Source organism: Drosophila rhopaloa, unplaced genomic scaffold, assembly GCF_018152115.1.
Source record: "Drosophila rhopaloa isolate 14029-0021.01 unplaced genomic scaffold, ASM1815211v1 contig_47, whole genome shotgun sequence".
Classification (NCBI taxonomy): domain Eukaryota; kingdom Metazoa; phylum Arthropoda; class Insecta; order Diptera; family Drosophilidae; genus Drosophila; species Drosophila rhopaloa.
The window spans coordinates 1682509-1699999 of record NW_025335142.1 but is presented as its reverse complement, the minus strand read 5'-3'; positions in this window follow the sequence as shown (position 1 = coordinate 1699999).

Genomic DNA, 17491 nt, shown 5'->3' with positions numbered 1-17491 from the left:
GTCCAAGTAGCAACTGATCGTTTAAAAGCCAATTTGTGTATTTATATTTAAATACTTCATGCTTCTCTTTAGGCGTAACATATGCATTGTTCCAGTATTCCACTGCATTGTTCACTGAAAAAATTGTTTTTTAAGAATACATTTCATTATGCTAAATGAAATACATTAAGATTAAAAATGAAAAACTAATATTTATTTTTTAAGTGACTTTTAAATAAATCATAAGAAATTTATAAAAATAAGCAATTTGTGAGACAAATTAAAATAATATATCTTTGAATTAAACAATTTACACAATTATTTATAAACCACAATGATCAAAAACGGTGTGTTAATTTATTAATCTTATCCTTGCTCTAAGAACTTAACTAGTACTACCCAAAAATTGCATGCCGCAAAAAACTAAGTATAAATGGGACTTAACATAATTTAATATCATACTAGATTGCGACTTAAAACCTTTGCTAGGAGGTTTTGGAAAGTTACGAGCACGGCAATGGGGTTGACAAGTCGCTTTCCGAAATTCTAATCGCTTTACATTTTCTCAATAACAACAATTTTAATCAATCTACAAATTTTTCATATTTTCAAAACTCAGGTGGTTTAGGAGGTTCTTCAGTTCACTTTTTCTTATTCTTTGCAGTTTAAAAACCGCTGTAAATCTGAACCACCTATAAAAGTCGATAACGTGCGCCAAATTCGAAGTAAGTGCAGTTTTAACTCTATTGAAATGTTTCTTAAAGTCGCTTAAACTAGCCTGGCAGAAAACAAACCCAAGAAAAAAATGGTAGAAAGAAGTTATAAGATCCTTGGAATTTCGAGCCACGTAAAACCGATGTGGTTCAATCAGTAAATTATCTACATTTTATCATAAGTAGGTATTAAATAATCTTCAACAGAATAGTTCATGGTACAAAAGCTAAACAAACTTAATTTAATGGTAATTTAAAATATCAGGATAGAAAATCTTTTTTTAAAATAATTTTAAAGCTCAATAAAGCCCCCCATTCATAGCTCTTTACGGTCTTCTATTATTTATTTTGGATTCTTCCGAATAAGTCTCCGAAAGTCAGCAACACCGATTGCTTCAAATCTTGTTTTAAAGTATCCCATTCGGGTCCTAATCCATTAGACTCCTTGCACTGCAGCTTAATGATTGGCTTGGAAGGCAAAGACGCTATTGGCTTACTTAAGTAAATACTGTAGAAAAAGCGGCGGTCTTGATCAGCTGACAAGAAAGTAGTTACTGCTTAAAGTTTATTATAATTTTATTCAATAATTTATTCAATATTATAATTACATTAATTTTTTTATTTAAGTATAAACAAAGTTTCTATTCCGGTAAGCGAAAACAGCTTCTTCCTAAGAGCCGACGCTATCATCCATTTTTCCAGCTCAACCGCAGCCACTAGAGAATTCCCACCCCACTCACCTGCCACATACGTGCGCATTATGCATCCATCATTACTCATGCCATAAACGGAATCCACTTAATCTCGCAACGAAACATCCAAACATTTATTAAAGACATCGCACGACGAGGGTTGCCTTGCCCGCCCCAGAGATCCCTTCTTCCAAATCTCCAAGATATTCAGCAAAAACTGCAACAAAAGGTACAATTTATAGTTCGACACCCTTGCCGGATGAGGCCAACCCCCAAGATTCAGGGGGAGCGCACGCCAAGGACATTGGGTGGGTGGTGAAAATGAATTTGCCGCCGCCCCAAAATTTGGCAAAGACCTTGAAAAAAAACGGAAAGCGAAGGGGAGTTGCTTTGGGGGGCTGGAGGTGAGTGATAGAACTTTAAGCTCAAACGCCCGGCCGTATGCAATGAATATTTACGACGGGGTCCTCTGAGGATTACATTGTCGGGCTTTTGGCCTGGGGCTTTATGCAATTGTGCGCAAGTAAAAATCTAATTTATCCACCCACCACCCAGCGTTTTGTTTGACAATTGCCTGAAATGATGGCAATGCATTGGCATGAGTTTTGGGTCTGCCGGCACGTAATTCTTCCGGGGGAATTCCCCCACAAAGTGGGCTGGAAAAATCGCTCCGCTTACGCATATCAATGCACCCTTTTCGGGCTACCGAAGTCGAGGTCCGAGGATTTGGGGTGGCTTTCCCAAGATCTGGGGTGGGTGGTTGCTGGGTGGGTGGTGGTTCGGTGGCTCTGCGGTGCGAAGGTCCCAGTCCTCATCATAACACCACATGTTCCGAAATTCAACGGCGACGTGGCGTCTACTTCATGTAGATTTCTATCTATTCTATTGTCTGACTTTGTCGCGTGGTAAATTTCAGCATTCATTTCGTTTGATGAGGCGCAAAGTTGTGGAATTTATTGCGTACGGGAAAGAAGTTAAGTGGATTTTACGTAAATTAATGAGTTTGCCTCGGGGGTTGATGGCAGCCAGAGGCTATTTAAATTGCTATACAGGAGGTTGTTCGTGGGTTATGGAATGCTGGTAGTGGCAATGATTGCATAGGATCGCTAAACGGATCGTCCGAGGATCCGCATCCCCCTGCAGTTATTGCTCTGCTGATTTATGCTGCAAATAATAAACATCAACTGAATGCAGTAAAACATTAAGAGCGCCATCAGTTGGTCATTCTTCTGTCGTCAGTGGCTGCACTGAGAAAAAATAGTTTTAAAGAGCTTGCCTAGAACATGCAAGTGATTTCTTAACAAGGAAATCTGCACAGATTTTTATACCCTTGCAGAGGGTATTATAATTTTGGTCAAAAGTGTGCAACGCAGTGACGGAGACATCTCCGACCCTATAAAGTATATATATTCTTGATCAGGATCACCTCCTGAGTTGATATAAGCATGTCCGTCTGTCCGTCTGTCTGTCCGTCTGTCTGTTTCTACGCAAACTAGTCTCTCAGTTTTAAAGCTATTGAATTGAAACTTTGCACACAGCCTTCTTTCCTTTGCACGCAGTATATATGTCGGAACGGCCGGGATCCGCCGACTATATCCTATAGCTGCCATATAACTGATTGATCGGAAATGCCATAACTTTGGTGTTTGTAAAGTTAGGAAGTTGGGATTTGCTATGGGCTTTATTTTTAGCCAATCAATCCGACCTATCAAATTTCATAAGGATCGGCTGACTATATCCTATAGCTGTCATATAACTGAACGATTGGAAATGCCATAACTTTGGTGTTTTTAAAATTAGGAAGTTGGGATTTTTTATGAGTATTAAGAATGCATCATATGAATAATTTTGGAGAATATAATTTACAGAGTATTCTGCAAGGGTATATCAACTTCGGCTCCGCCCAAAGTTAGCTTTCCTTTCTTGTTTATATATATTTTATTTTATGTATTTGCTCTCAGAATTTGAATTCTCTTAAAACTTCAGTATTTCCACGGCAATGATTACTAACACCTTAGTCTTGACTGTGCCGTTTTTCTCCCTGTGCAGTCATCATAGTGGACATACAAAGCACCCACAATAAATTTCACTTATCAAAGTTTTCGCTAGCCGGTGCAGACCAAAATTCGAGCAAAGGAAAGACGCGACGAGGGCCATTCAAAAAGAGCTGAAAAGAAACCACGACGACGACTAACTTTATTGCACAGCCCCAGATACAGATACTCGTCCTCGACGCACAGGAGGCGAAAGGCAAGGCTGCGGGAAAATTAAATGTCTTTTGTCAACAGACGTTGCGAAAGGAACACTGGCAGGAGTCGGCGGATGGAGGAGCAGGATCTGGGCAAAGACAACGAAAGGCGAACGGACAATGACGCACTTTTCGGCCAGAAGTTTGCCCACTCTGATATGCATTAAAAGCGATTCGAATGGAGGAGGGTGATGGCGATGGTCGATGGTCGATGCCATAGCCATGGAGAACTCCAATGGAGCGCAGAGCAATCTCGCTGTGCAAACTGGCATCATAATGGGCCACTTATCATGGCAATCACTCAGCAGTCAGTCGGGGAGCTTGCCTCTGCACTGAGAAAAATATCACGTAAATAGGTTATTGATTCGGTATTTATCCGCATCAGAAGGACTCCTTTCTGTGAATCACCTTTTTGGTTTTTTGAATTCTTAGTCGGATACTAAACGCTAAAGGTAAAATAAAATGACATTTTTAAGTAATTCAGCAATGGTTTTGATTTTTTAATTTGTTGTAATACTTTATTAGTGTATATTAATATTTATAAAAATTTGATCACTTAAAAATATTTTGGAAACAATTTTATTTGAATTTATTAGATTGATATAAATCGCAATTTGCATATCCAAAACTTCCAATTTGTCATTATCATATTCATATTTATTAATAATATATGTGATTGAAATTAATCAGAATTTTTTTCTGTTTGGGTAAAGAGTGCAACTCCAGCGTTATGTTCATGGACACCCCAGAGTTTCGCTGCCAACTTTGCTTTACTACTTTCCGATACTCAATCGTCGTTTGCCTTTTAATACTTTGGGCAAACACATTAAATGGAAATTTCGTGCAAGACGACCAACACCACCATCCTTTGGCACAACTGAAGAATAGGATGTCCTGGGGGTGGAGCTTTTCGGACTGATTTTCCGGGAGTGAGGGTGAGCCATGCAAAGTGCCGGCATTTTTGGCAAACAGCAAACGCATTTTTCATGTGACATTTGCAAAAAAAAAGGAAGCAAAACAAACTTTCGCCCAAGCGTAGGACTTTCAGCCGACTGTTTGATCTCTTCACATTGCATTGCTTTACTAGGTTTTTTTCCCCCAATTCCCCATCTTTGCCGGCCTGGGAAATCCTTGCGTCAATATGACCGAAAAACAGTTTGGACATTTTTTCTCGTTTCGAGTGTTTTATAAATAAAAGTTCGCTTTTTCCCACTCCGCCTGGCTAGCTCTGAGGAAAAAATGTCTGTGTGTTTACTTTGAAAATTGCTGTGATTCGGGGCAGTTCGTTTGCATTCCTTGGAACCAAGACCAAAAAGGGAGGAACTCAAGTGGCGTCTCTTAAGGGGGTTTAAAATTGAATGATTGTTGAATTAGCAGATTAAAATTATTCGCCCTAAGGAAGATTACCATAATGAGAATTTTCAGTGTGCTTGCGGTTGCTATTAATAGGAATTGCAGATACAAATCAAATTTAGATTAGCAAGGCGTGATAATCACATCATTACTTTCATTAAGCAAGTTGTTTTAATATAATTTTCATCCAATCCCTAAAACTATAAATCGTTTCTAGGTATTTCCTACTAAAATCCTTATAAAATCTTCTCATTAAATTCAAGTTCAAATTGTCATTTTTAAAATCCTAAAATAATCGAACAAAATCATTGATATACAAACCACCCACAGCTGAAGTGAAAATATAACACTTATAAATTAAATCAGATCTAATTTTGGACCCAAACAAAACTAGAAATAAATTTAAATTCAAGTTCAAGTTGTGTTCGTCCTCGGGCATCTGTATCTGTATCTGCTAAGGCATTTGTATCTGTTTCTGCCATCGCATTTGTATCTGTATCTGCATATTTGTATATGCATCTGAGGCTGCAGAACAGGACCCGTCTTTCGGCATCTGAGAGTGCCTAATTAATTGTCAAACATTGCGCGCTATGTGACGTTAATAAATGTCAACTAAATGAGCTGCATGTACTGAAGCCAAGCGAGGCGAGACGAACTACTGAAATGGATGTGGTCCGGGAATCGGGTACTCGGGGACTCCCTAAACAGATGCTGATGAGGCAGACTGGGGCTACTTAGTGGCGTTGCCAATGCCACATGTTGCACTCGCCGCCGAAAACAAATGAAAACTATTTTAAGCCGATTGTCTGTCGAGTGGCAGGCAGGTGTGACTGAAACTTTGTCTTTGTGCAGAGAAAAAAACATTTTTAGGTTGAATTGGGTATTAAACCTAAAAAATAATACTTTTCACATTTATATATGAAGATACATCAGTATTGTTTTTGTATTGTATTGTTTTTAGTACAAATTATTACAAAATAAATTCAATACGTTTCGGTTATTAGAATGTAGCTAATATTCGATAAAGACTTTTTGTAAACAATATTTTTGACTACTGAAAAATATAATATATATTAGAATGCTTATTAATTAAAAGTGAATTAGTTAAAAATTAATTAGTTAGTAAAGCTTGATTCAGATAATGTACGACATAATTTAGTTATGGTTTGTTGAATTTTCGACATAATTAAGAGAGCGAATTTATTTTCAGGAATGAAACTGATATTAATAAGTATTTTTCCCTGTGAAACTCGGTCTCCTTCGAATCGCCCCCAGCTTCTCCTCGGTCTGTTTACCAAATTAGATGCATTTGAATTGATGTGCGTGCATAAATTACGTCTCAAATCCGTATCTCACTTCGGCTCTGGTTTGCTCGGTGGGTTTCTTGGGTTGGGTTGGGTTCGGTTGGGTTGGGGGACTGCCTGTGGACAAGTTTAAATTAAATGTTTAACATTCAATCAGGGACGGCGGCCAACTCTAACTACTCGTAACTCCAGCCGAACCGAACCCCTGTCTGTGTCAGCAGTTGAAATGCATTTGTAAACTTTTCTATTTGTCAGATGCGAGATGCGAGATACGAGCTTTGAGGTACATAAACTTATGCGCCCCCTCCCTTCTAAACTTGCAATCAAGGCAACTTCCTGCCTGCCGCTTTCACACTTTAATTTCCGGTCTTTATTGTTATAGTTTCTTTGGGTTTATGTTACGGTTTCGGCTTGTGTTGAACTAAGTTCTGGTTGAGTTCAGCTGACAGGCTCTATATGGCTCAAGTGGTTTCGGTGATCTGTCATTCGGGAGGGGAGCTCACAGTGACTAGGATGTGGACAACCGCGTTTTGGAATTGAAAACTTAGACAGGAAAATTAATTAACATGATGGCGCATAGCAGAGTAGACATTGGGTAGATTGTGCAATCGTTTTTGAACGATTTAACCGGGTTGATTTTTAATTTTTAATTATAGAAATGATTGTTTTTGAGACAAAACTAATAATCACCTTTAAAATTGCTTATATAAGTTTGGATATTTAAAATAATTGGAAAGTATCAAAGTTCTGCAGAAAATTGAAACAAACCTTTCATAGGTTAACTTAAGAGTTTGATAAATCAATTAAATTTCTTTTTGAATTCACAAGTTGTTTATTGTGCTAAGCCTTTAATACAATATGTTAAGCTGTATTAACTTTTTTGCTGCCTAAACCTTTTACAACCTGCTTAAAACACTCGCTTGTAAGTGATCGCCTCTCACTCCAAGCGAATATAAACTCCAGCAAAAGCCCAACTTTCCCCAACTTCCTGATATATCATTGACATATCATCCAGCTGAACTTTCGCATCTGGCCCCGGGCTAACAACCTTCAGCAGACACACACAAAAAAGAAACTTGGCAAGCTGAATCCGCTTTCCACCTGCATGCAAAGCCACCGAGGAAATCTCCTCTTACCTGGGGTCACTTTCAGCACAGCAGGCCAAAGAAGGGTTTAATATGGTGGAGCGGGGGTTCCCCGGCACCACACACTTAACCCACCCGCACACACTTGTCTCATTTGGCATTTGTTCTACGCTGAAAGTGTGAAAGAGGCGGAGAGGTGTGGGAAACACGGTATAAATATGCGCTTGGGGTTAAATTCTATTTGAACTTTCTACATCCGTTTTTGTGCTGGCGAAAAGGAGATCGGGGGGCAGAAGCGGGCAAACATTTCATTCACACTTTCATTACAGTCCACAGTCTGCTGAATATATTGCACCCCCGGGGCGTTTGTCACAATCCGTAGTCGGAGTCCGAGTCAAAGTCAGCGATGGACCCTCGAACTGAGGAGATATATTTGCATTGAAATTCGCCTTTCAGTGGCTGCCAGGCGGAAGTTCTCTGTGGCAATTGCATTGGAATTTCCACTTTCTCCAGATACCTTTGGATATCTTTCACATCGCAATAATGCAGCGCAATTAGTTGATTGCCCGCCTCGTGCAACTCATTTCCCGAACAACATCAGGGAAAATAGGAAAATAACGCCCAGTCACGCGGCAACATTAATCAACATTGGCTGCAGTCCCGCGTTGCAAGTTGCAAGTTGCACGTTGCCGGTGCCAAGTTGCCAGTTGCCGGTTGCATTCTACTCGGATGTAGGTGCCGGCTTCAGTTCAGCTCAGCCCAGCTCAGTTCCGAAGATTAATTAGGGTCAGCAGGGAGTTCAGGCTCAAAAGAATGCCGCCTAAGACGGCTGACCTAGTCTAGTCATGCCGACTAATATGGGAAGAGCGGCGAAGTCTCGCTTCTCAGCACTGCCTTTCTTCCCTTCCCTACTAAATCAATAACCTTGCCCCAAGAATCCAGGCACTCAAAAATAAAAATTTGAAATATTTAACTCAAACACTTTACTAGAATTAGATAGTTTAAGAAAAGCCCTTATCTTACACCATTGAATTAAATAAGCTGATAAAAATTGAGTACTTTAAAGGTAAGTTTATAAGAACCTTAAGATTCAATAGACAATAAATACGAAAGAACTTAAACTTTATTTTATTTTTAATTGCTGACTTTTAAAATTAACTAAACACTTTTAAGAAACACTTTGGCGTACTTATATATTTCCAAAACAAATTCAAAATAACACTTTATTGTACATAAATTCGTATATTAAAAAAAACACTGTCGAATAAAGTTTTCTTATGGTTTTTATTATTAATAGGCATACATTGTAAATCAAAATATGTAATTATCAAAAAGGCTGTTAGGCCATGCTAAATGTGTTAGCCAAACGGAATTAATTTCTTAATTCAGAAGAGTAATAGGGATATCAATGTGTATTTTCTTAGGCCGTTTTCGATTTCCCCAAATGTTTTTCTGAGTGTAAGATGTAAGCCCACACAGTAGCGTACATATTTGGAGAAGCGCTTCCGAAATCCGACTTGAAGGCTTCTTGATGCATGTCGAATGCAGGGTAATGAGCGGGGGGTGTTTCACCATATGGGGTCCCCACCGATATTGTTAACGGGAGAAATGTACGATGAAATCGACTTCAGGAGTCATCAAACATCATCAATTTAATCAATGGTCAGCGCACTGCCCACTGGGGTGTTCTTCGCACGAGGGGCGAAAGTGGGAGTCCCTGCACTTCCAAATTGCAAAGTCAAACAGGCTGAACTTTTCCTGGGGATGACCCGGGAAGCTTACAAGTAATTAAGGGTGGCAATTTTAAGACAAATCCTCGGGGTAAGGTGTTTCCTCAATGGTTCGATGGATTCGTCCGGATTGGATATGTAATTGAGGGGGGTTCGCCGTGGGGGTGTCGCTTCTGTCGCACTGAAGTACGTGATAAGGGCATTAATGATGGCTAAGCCGCCACCTCCGAACAACCAAATAAAACTTGATGAGTTTCAATTATTCTTCAGACAGGGAAATGCCTGATGATAAGTCGAATTTTAACTAAGAATGCTTCTACAAGTAATAAACTTCCGTTCCTTTCTTTGTTTTATATCTGTGATGAAGAAAGTCATCAGCGCTATTAGATGAGTGTTCAAAATAGTGAAAACTGAATTAAATTTTAAAGATGAAAAGTGGGAAAAATTAATAGGAGCTTGAAAATAAAACTATGCTTTGCAATTCATTAAATAAAGTCTAAGCCAAATTGAAGATTCCCATTAAAAAATAAATTTGTTTGCTTTTTGACATTTCAAAAAGAGATCTTAATTGAATGGCAGTTTTCACTTATTAAATAAAATGTATTAAAATATTCTTACTTGACTCTTTTGCGTAATGGGCTTAATATAAAGGGAAATGCTAAGCAATTCTAATAAATTAGTCAATCCAAAACCTTAGCTGTCCAATCCAAAGTATGGACCACAAGTATAACGATAATTTACGGTCAAATGGACAAGACATCCATCAATTCAAGTTGCACCTTGCTGTTCTGCTCTCATTCTCAGCATCAATACGGATTCTAAGCGCAGGATCTCAGCCAGACAACGTCCTCCACACATGAAATTATCAAATTGCACCTGCTGAATTCATTAAATTTGGCTAACGATCTGCCTGAAAGCCGGCCTACCAGACCCAAAAAGAAACCAAAACAAACTAAAACCGAAATATTTGTCTTCAGCTGTTTAAAGTGCTACACATAACCCAGCGCAAACATCATTAATTTTGCACGTAATTATGTGAGCGAAGTGGTAAAACACCTAACCGAAAACCAGATCAAAAACCCTGCCAACCAAGCTGCAAAAACACAAAACTGTAAATCAGTGCAATTAAATGCGACTTTTCAACAAAATGTACCGAAAATTTATGACAACAAACGAGACTAATTACGCGACGAGGAACAAGAAACCGAAACGAGCGAAAATCTGATGATGAAGTTGGGGCGACGATGAAGTCGGCGACATTGTAGATACCGTGAATTGAAGGCAATAAAACTCCTCTGGCCGAACGGAGCGACAATAAAGCCCTAAACGAGACCAGAACTAGCATTAATCATGGACTTAATGAGAGCACACTCGCCGGTGAAAAATATATCTAGTCTGGGCAGGACTTTATCGCCAACTCGTCATCGATATTTTGGCCAGCAATACATCAAACCGAAAGTATCCCTGAGAGTTGAGGCACAGCCCACTTAACTAAACTGACAGTTCAGCTGCTACAATTTAGTCGATTAACGTCAGATCAGCAGACGATCCAGACTTTTGGAATCCCTGTTTCGAGGGATCAGCCCATTGCGATCGCCGTTTTTCTCTCTTCTCGTCTGGCAGGCAACCTGTCGTCATCAATTTTGTGCAGTCGTTCGGGCCCGAAAAAGTGGCAGCTGTTTGGCCTGGTCAACAAACAGCGGCCAAAATCACTAAGTGGCCCTGCTTGCCGCAGGTAGCTGCCAGACGGCAGCAGGAGGCACGATCATTGATCAATGATCTTCAGGACAAAGGGCAATCCAACAGCCAGTGCGATTGTGCACTTGAAAAAATGTACCCTCAATATTGTAAAAAACACTCAATATTTAAAAGTCTTAAATACATTTCTGTTCTTGTCTTTAAAGCTTTAAAGATAGGAATACTTAAGAATATTTAATGTATATTTTATTAAACTTGCACTTAAATAGTATGTTTTAATGAAAAAATTAATTTAAATAAAAATAACTTGACTACTTTTGATGTATTAAAATACTTCATTAGCTCCAATTGCTTATTTTTTGTGACTAAAAAATATATAATACAGGCTAATTAATTAAAACTCAACAAATATTATTTAAAACATGGCTCTATTTTAGCATATATTGAAAACAGTATAAATAACTAAAAAATAATGTTTTTATTAAGGAACAAGGTACATATGTTAATTTAACTATTACCACATAAGTTTTATTTTAAAACTTTTAATAATTACGGGTCCTGATGGACCATTTTTCCGAGTGTTCCATTGAACTCAAGCAGTTGGCAGGTGACTTTTTACCTTCTGCTGTTTCGTTTGAATTATGAAATTATGCATCTCAAAGAAAGTTAATCCCCGCAGATGCGTATTCCCCCATTGAAAGCCAGAGATTTCCTAACGTTACATGATATGTGACCAGATCTCTATCTCCATCGAGCCAGGCCATCGAAGTATAATTAAAAATCGTTCATTTGGCTCGTTTCCATTATCTCGGTATAAAATCTATTGATTGCCTTTCCTGGAACCGCGTCTCTGGCTTGTTAGTTTAACAAGCTGAAAAGGAAGCTGCGACTACCAAGGAGACTGCGGCTGACCATTTATTTGGCCGGAATTAATGGTCAGCAGAGCTCGGCTCCATCTGTTGGCCAACGGCTAGAGAGCCATACGATTTTGGTGGCCCGAACGCGTGTCTGCATTTAATTTAATAATATGGTGTCATGTAGCAGTTGTTAGGATGCGCTAAATGCCCCATCCTTTGTCTACGAAAACTCGGACCGGCATCTGTCTGAGTCGGAGTTGTGTAACCCAATGCCAGACGACAGCTCTCGTAGACAAAAGCAAGCTGTTCCAGCCTCGACCGAAAACCAGAACTCGAACCTGAACCTCAATGGAAATTATAGCGAAGTGTGGTTCATTTGAGAGGACTTGGGCTCGGTAGGTTCGCATTTGTATGCTAACAAGGGCGTGCGCTGAATGGTCTTTAAAGTAGGTGCCTGAAAACTGTAGAATTTCCCTATAATTAAATACGAGAAAGTGCATAACGATTCTTCGGTTGAACAACTGCCAATAGCTGATCTAGTTACCTCAAGTGCCGGCTCTTAGTTTGCTCTTCTACTTAACAGCTATAGATCGTATCTATAAGTACGTGAAAGAACCGTGAGATATGATGCAAACAGCAGATAGGTATCTCCACTTGAGCTGACCACACAGTCACTTCCCCAAGTCACCCTTAGATGTCATATGATAGCTGAGAAAATGCGGATTAATTTTAGCTTGAATGGTCATCCAGAAAATGAAAGAACATTAGGGGTTTTCTATCCGATTAAAATAGTGTTATCTTCAACAAAAGTATGTTAATAAATTTTAAATATTATTTTTTGGGCTTTTTGAGTAAAATAAAATTACCTATTACCATTCCTGTACTATGCTATAGTATAATAGTATCGTAAAGACAATGCTGGTCATGCAGTATGCCGAACAAATAATACATTATCACTTTGTGAATCACAATATAGTAATCCAATCTCAATCCGCATTACCACTCACTTTACCAGAATTTCTCGAAAGTACTCATGTTTATTTGCATTCATGTTAGCATGCCATAATTCGTTTGATATTATTCTCTGTTTTTTACGCTTCCCTCCTACTGATTATCATGCTGCGTGTCCCATCAGTGGAATGTCCCCGCACTTATTACATATGCAAATGGCAAACAGATTTATATACACCGAAAATGTTGACAGGACTCCAGCCAACTTTTATTTCCAACTTTCCCACTGTGGAACTCCGGCATCCCCCGCATACCATTCAAATGCAAATCCCCAAACTAATTTTTGTTTCGACAAAATATTCACGGCTCGCTGCACTTTGTGGGGCCACACATCAGACGGGATATCAACCCTTTCGAGGGTTCAGATGGGTCCGCCAGCTGGTCCATGGCAGAAATTCACAGCACACTCACTACATAATACAATCGTAAAATTTGCCACAAAAGCCACTTGGAAATATTAAAAACAGGCAGCCGCAGGACAATGACAGTCACGCTCTCCAATAAATCGCTTATGCACAACTTTTCCCCTCGCCCCTCGAGGAGTGATGAAAAATTTTCCATTTCCATTTCTACATGCAATGTAATAAAATCTAATAATTTTCGGGGGTAATTTTTGGGGTTGCGATGCCAATTTCTGGGAGGCTGTCGCTGGCAAAACAGCTACAAACAATTGGCAACACTTGTGTGGGTGGCAGTGGGGGAAAACAACCCTCAAGTAGTGCACTTGCCACACGCAAGGGGTGTGGGGGGATTATCCAAGAAAATTGGGGGAGTTATTGCAATCAAAACGAAATCATTTCTATGCGATCCCCGCTTCCATTCCGCACGACAAGCTCTCCTCTGATATATGAGAAGTAATTAAAGTCCGGACCACGAAATCAGTTTTGGTTTAGTGCAATAGTTTTGCGGTGCCTCGTGCTGACTGCGGGGGTGGTGGTGCGGTGGGTGGAATAGTGGGTGGTGGGGCGTGTCGGTTGATTGCAAATTGGTCCATGGCCTGTTGGTGACGTGTCTTTGATTACGCCGCAAGTCGCTGGCGCTGTCATCGTGTTCCCGGCTTCTGGTTTCTGGCTTCTGGCCGAGATTCCCGGACTCCTTGCTGTTTGTTTTTAATATAAATGCAAATTTCGCCAACGGCATTCGCCAGGCGTCGCCCGTAGTACATATGTGTGTGCGGGCCTGTTCCGGAGATCTGTCATAATTAATATTTTGAAGCTTTGGCCACGGCATCGCAATGCGTGCGGATGTCTAGTACTAGTTGCCGGACGCATATTAAACAGAATAGCCCTCAGGCACTTAAAGAAAAGTCTTTAAAAGATACACTTTAATTGGTTTAGGAAGGCAATCAAAAAAAGTAATTGGAAGTACAATATGAATTAAGTGTACAATATATACATAAGACTAGACTTTACTCTTATTTGACTGCCTTCCTAAACCAATTGAAGTGTATTATTTCCTTCCTTGTACTTTTATTAAATTGAAATCTGTCAAATGAAACCCAAAAATGTAAAGTATAATTAAAAGACCACTTAAAAATTAGTTTTTCCCACAAGAGTAATATTTTCTAAATACAACTTTGTAAAATAAATTGACAAAAGTACATGAACAAAAATCAATGATTTATAAGAAAAATATATCCCTGTAAGTTAGTGTCCATAAAACCTTGAATGGCTCTTTTGTATGTTCAAAAAGGCCAGTAACTCGTTTAAATATTAATGTTAAGGATATATTTAATTAAATAAATGCTGCGTACCAATAACTTTTAAATAATACCCTAATTTTTTGTTAAATAGTTTTGGTTAGATTAAATAATTAAGTTTCATTATTATTATTTACAGCAACATATTTTCCCGAGTGCAGTCCAAACAACTATGCCGCCGGCCTATGAGCAGTTTTAATGCAATCTAAAGTTTTTGACAGTCCCGCACTTCACTTCCGTATCTGTGTGCCGGCCCAAAAGGATCACAGCCCCGTGTCCTGTCTCCAGTGACCAGAGTCCTGTGAGCGGCCAGGTCCTTTTCGAGGCCCGGGTGAGGGTTTAATTTATGACTTGCAATTAGCAGTTGGCAAATGTGTAATTTTCATAGATGCAGAGGCCGCCCGGAGTTGATATATAATGATAGGACATGCCTCCATAGGAAGTTCGGGCTAATCGAGATTTGAATTTCCCAGCCATTTTAGACAAAAGGCTGTTTAAACTTTTAAGTGGAGCCGAGTTGCCCAATATTAGGTTGCCATTTAATTGTGGTAATCTTACGCTACTCAGAAAGTTTTACTTTCGGAAAATGTTTTAACCAAATTGTGTCAAAATGCGAAGCTAAAACTGGGTCAGAGCTTAAGTAGCAGCTTATCATAATAAATTCCGATATAAATAGTTTGCAAAGAAACTTTAATCTGCGTCTGAACAAGTTTTTCATTACAACGATTTATGGCAGAAAATGAAATCAACAACTATCCCGCAAAGAACCAAAGTTCAGTACTCCAGCATCCTTAACAATTCAACGCACTGCAGCAGTAATTCCTCCGCCCAGACATTCGTTCTCCGTAAGCTGCAAAGGCAAGCTCAAATATTTATAATGCTGTCCAACACTTGGTTGACCACAACTGCTGGCCTGGCCAAGAACATTGACCGCAGCCCAAAAAAACACACTCGAAGCGAGGCAATCGGAGGGGAGGGAAAACAATAAATTGATTTTTGTATCTCCTCGGTATACAAGTGCAGGATCCGGGCAAAAGGAATATATATATCCAGAGCGTTCGCTTGCTCGCACACGCCCCGATAATTATGAAATTTGAGGCAAAGAAAATCTAAAAAACCCAAAAATAAAAGAAACCAAATTTCTACAGAAAGCAAAAATCAATTTATGAAGCGAACACGCCCCGAAAACTTTGGACGAACGACGTTTAACTGCAAAACGCCCAACTTCAAGGCGTGTCCGAGCAACAGACATTTGAAAGGATACCAAGCAAAGAGGACGAAGGACAATGCCGGGCAGCAACATATGCGAAAGGGATAATAATTCACCGGCCGAAAGGCGATGGGAACAATGGTCGCATAACTCAGGCGCGCCAGATGAAGTAAGGACATCTAGGGATACAGCGAGCTGGCCGACCGCATTATGGACTTGGGATCGGCCCTAATTCAAAGGACACGCGCACAGCGGGATATGTGCGATGTCCTTTCGCCAGCGTTTGATGTGCGGCGGCGACTAGAAATTGACATTTAATGAGCAGAATCCTCGCTCCCACGCAGCCCGAGGCAAGTTTTATTTCCACACTAAAACCAAAAAATTACAAAAACATATAGTTATGATCGGTAGTCCTTTTTTTGTATATTTAAGCACTGGATTAAATTCTTATAATTAAAAATGTTGCATTATTATTTTATAGTATAATTAAAGAAATAATTAAGCTTTGTTCAAACACATTTATTTTTAAAGATTTGTACTTAAATTATAATGAAATGAATTTAATTTTCAATCATTCTAAAAAGTTTATAATGTTTTAGAAGCATAACATATTTTTAGTTGACACTTAAGACCCAAATGCTTTTTTATCTTTAGAGATTACACTGATTTTTTCTTGAGTGTATTCATAAATCCCGGCTAGCCAGGACCTCGTTTGCGCAACACCTTTTGTTATCGCCGAAAACACTTGTCCTGGGGTCCAGTGCTCCTTGCTGCTCAGTCGGTTGGCAAATATTACATTGTTACCTGGACTGTCGCTTGTTTGTTGTCTGGTGTCCGTCTGGTCGATGGGGATTTTCGATTAGCTCTCACACATATCAAAATCGGACGTTAATTGTTTTCAGGTTCGTGGCATGTCAACAGTTTCGAGCACGTCGCCGAGTTCACCGAGGTTTTCTGCTCGATTTATCTGTCTAGCCGGTTAAATTTTATGGATTTCATTTGTTTGCTTGCACTGAGATTGCAACAATTACTTATGGAGCATGGTTGCAAGGTAGGGTCTAAATGACCGGTTTTAAGGAGTGTTAAAATATTTTTCGTCTTTAAGCCAAAGATATTAATGGACTGATTGTAATTGTCATTTAACCTAGGAAAAACTTGATTTAAAAAAGTCTTAAAATTTCAATAACTTTAATTTAAAAATTGTTGAAATAATTAAAACTAGGTTTCTAGATATTTCAGCTTGTTAAAATAATTTAGTCTTTATATTTTTTTAACATCAAAGTGCTATCAATCTGGCATTTCTTTTCTCGCAAGCAATTTGTACTTGCAATTAAAATCAGAGTTTCCTCATTTCACACACATTAACTTTGGATGGAGGGCTCCCAAATCGCTTGACTTTTGCGCTTTTGTTTGCCCTTCCAATGAATTAAAATCCCCGGCACACACGCAAACATATCAGCGTAAAGCAAACAAGTGCTGAGGCGAGACAAGGGTCCTCCACTTTGACCACATTGCGGCCAAGTACTGGTCGAATTTTGGCCCAAGTGCACCAGCTGTTGTTGCGATCCACCCACCCAAGGTCCAACCACCCATCCACCCGTCCACCCACCACCTTGCAGCCACCACAAATTCCACCCGCGAAACAACCGACTGAATTCTAATAATTTTAAACAAAAACAAACTTCCTGGCCACATGCCTTATGCCTCATGCCCATGCACTACGGCATTACAGAAATTACAATGAGCGAGTTTAGAGAATTCGTTTCGAAATTTCACGCTACCGTCTGTGACGAAATTTTGTTTTTTTTTTTTAACAGCAAAGGACAAGTGCAGCGTCGCAGGATGAGTCACCCCCTTTTTCTGAGGGCAACCCCCGGTGGCAAGTGGAAAAAGGTTGCAATACGAAACCGAA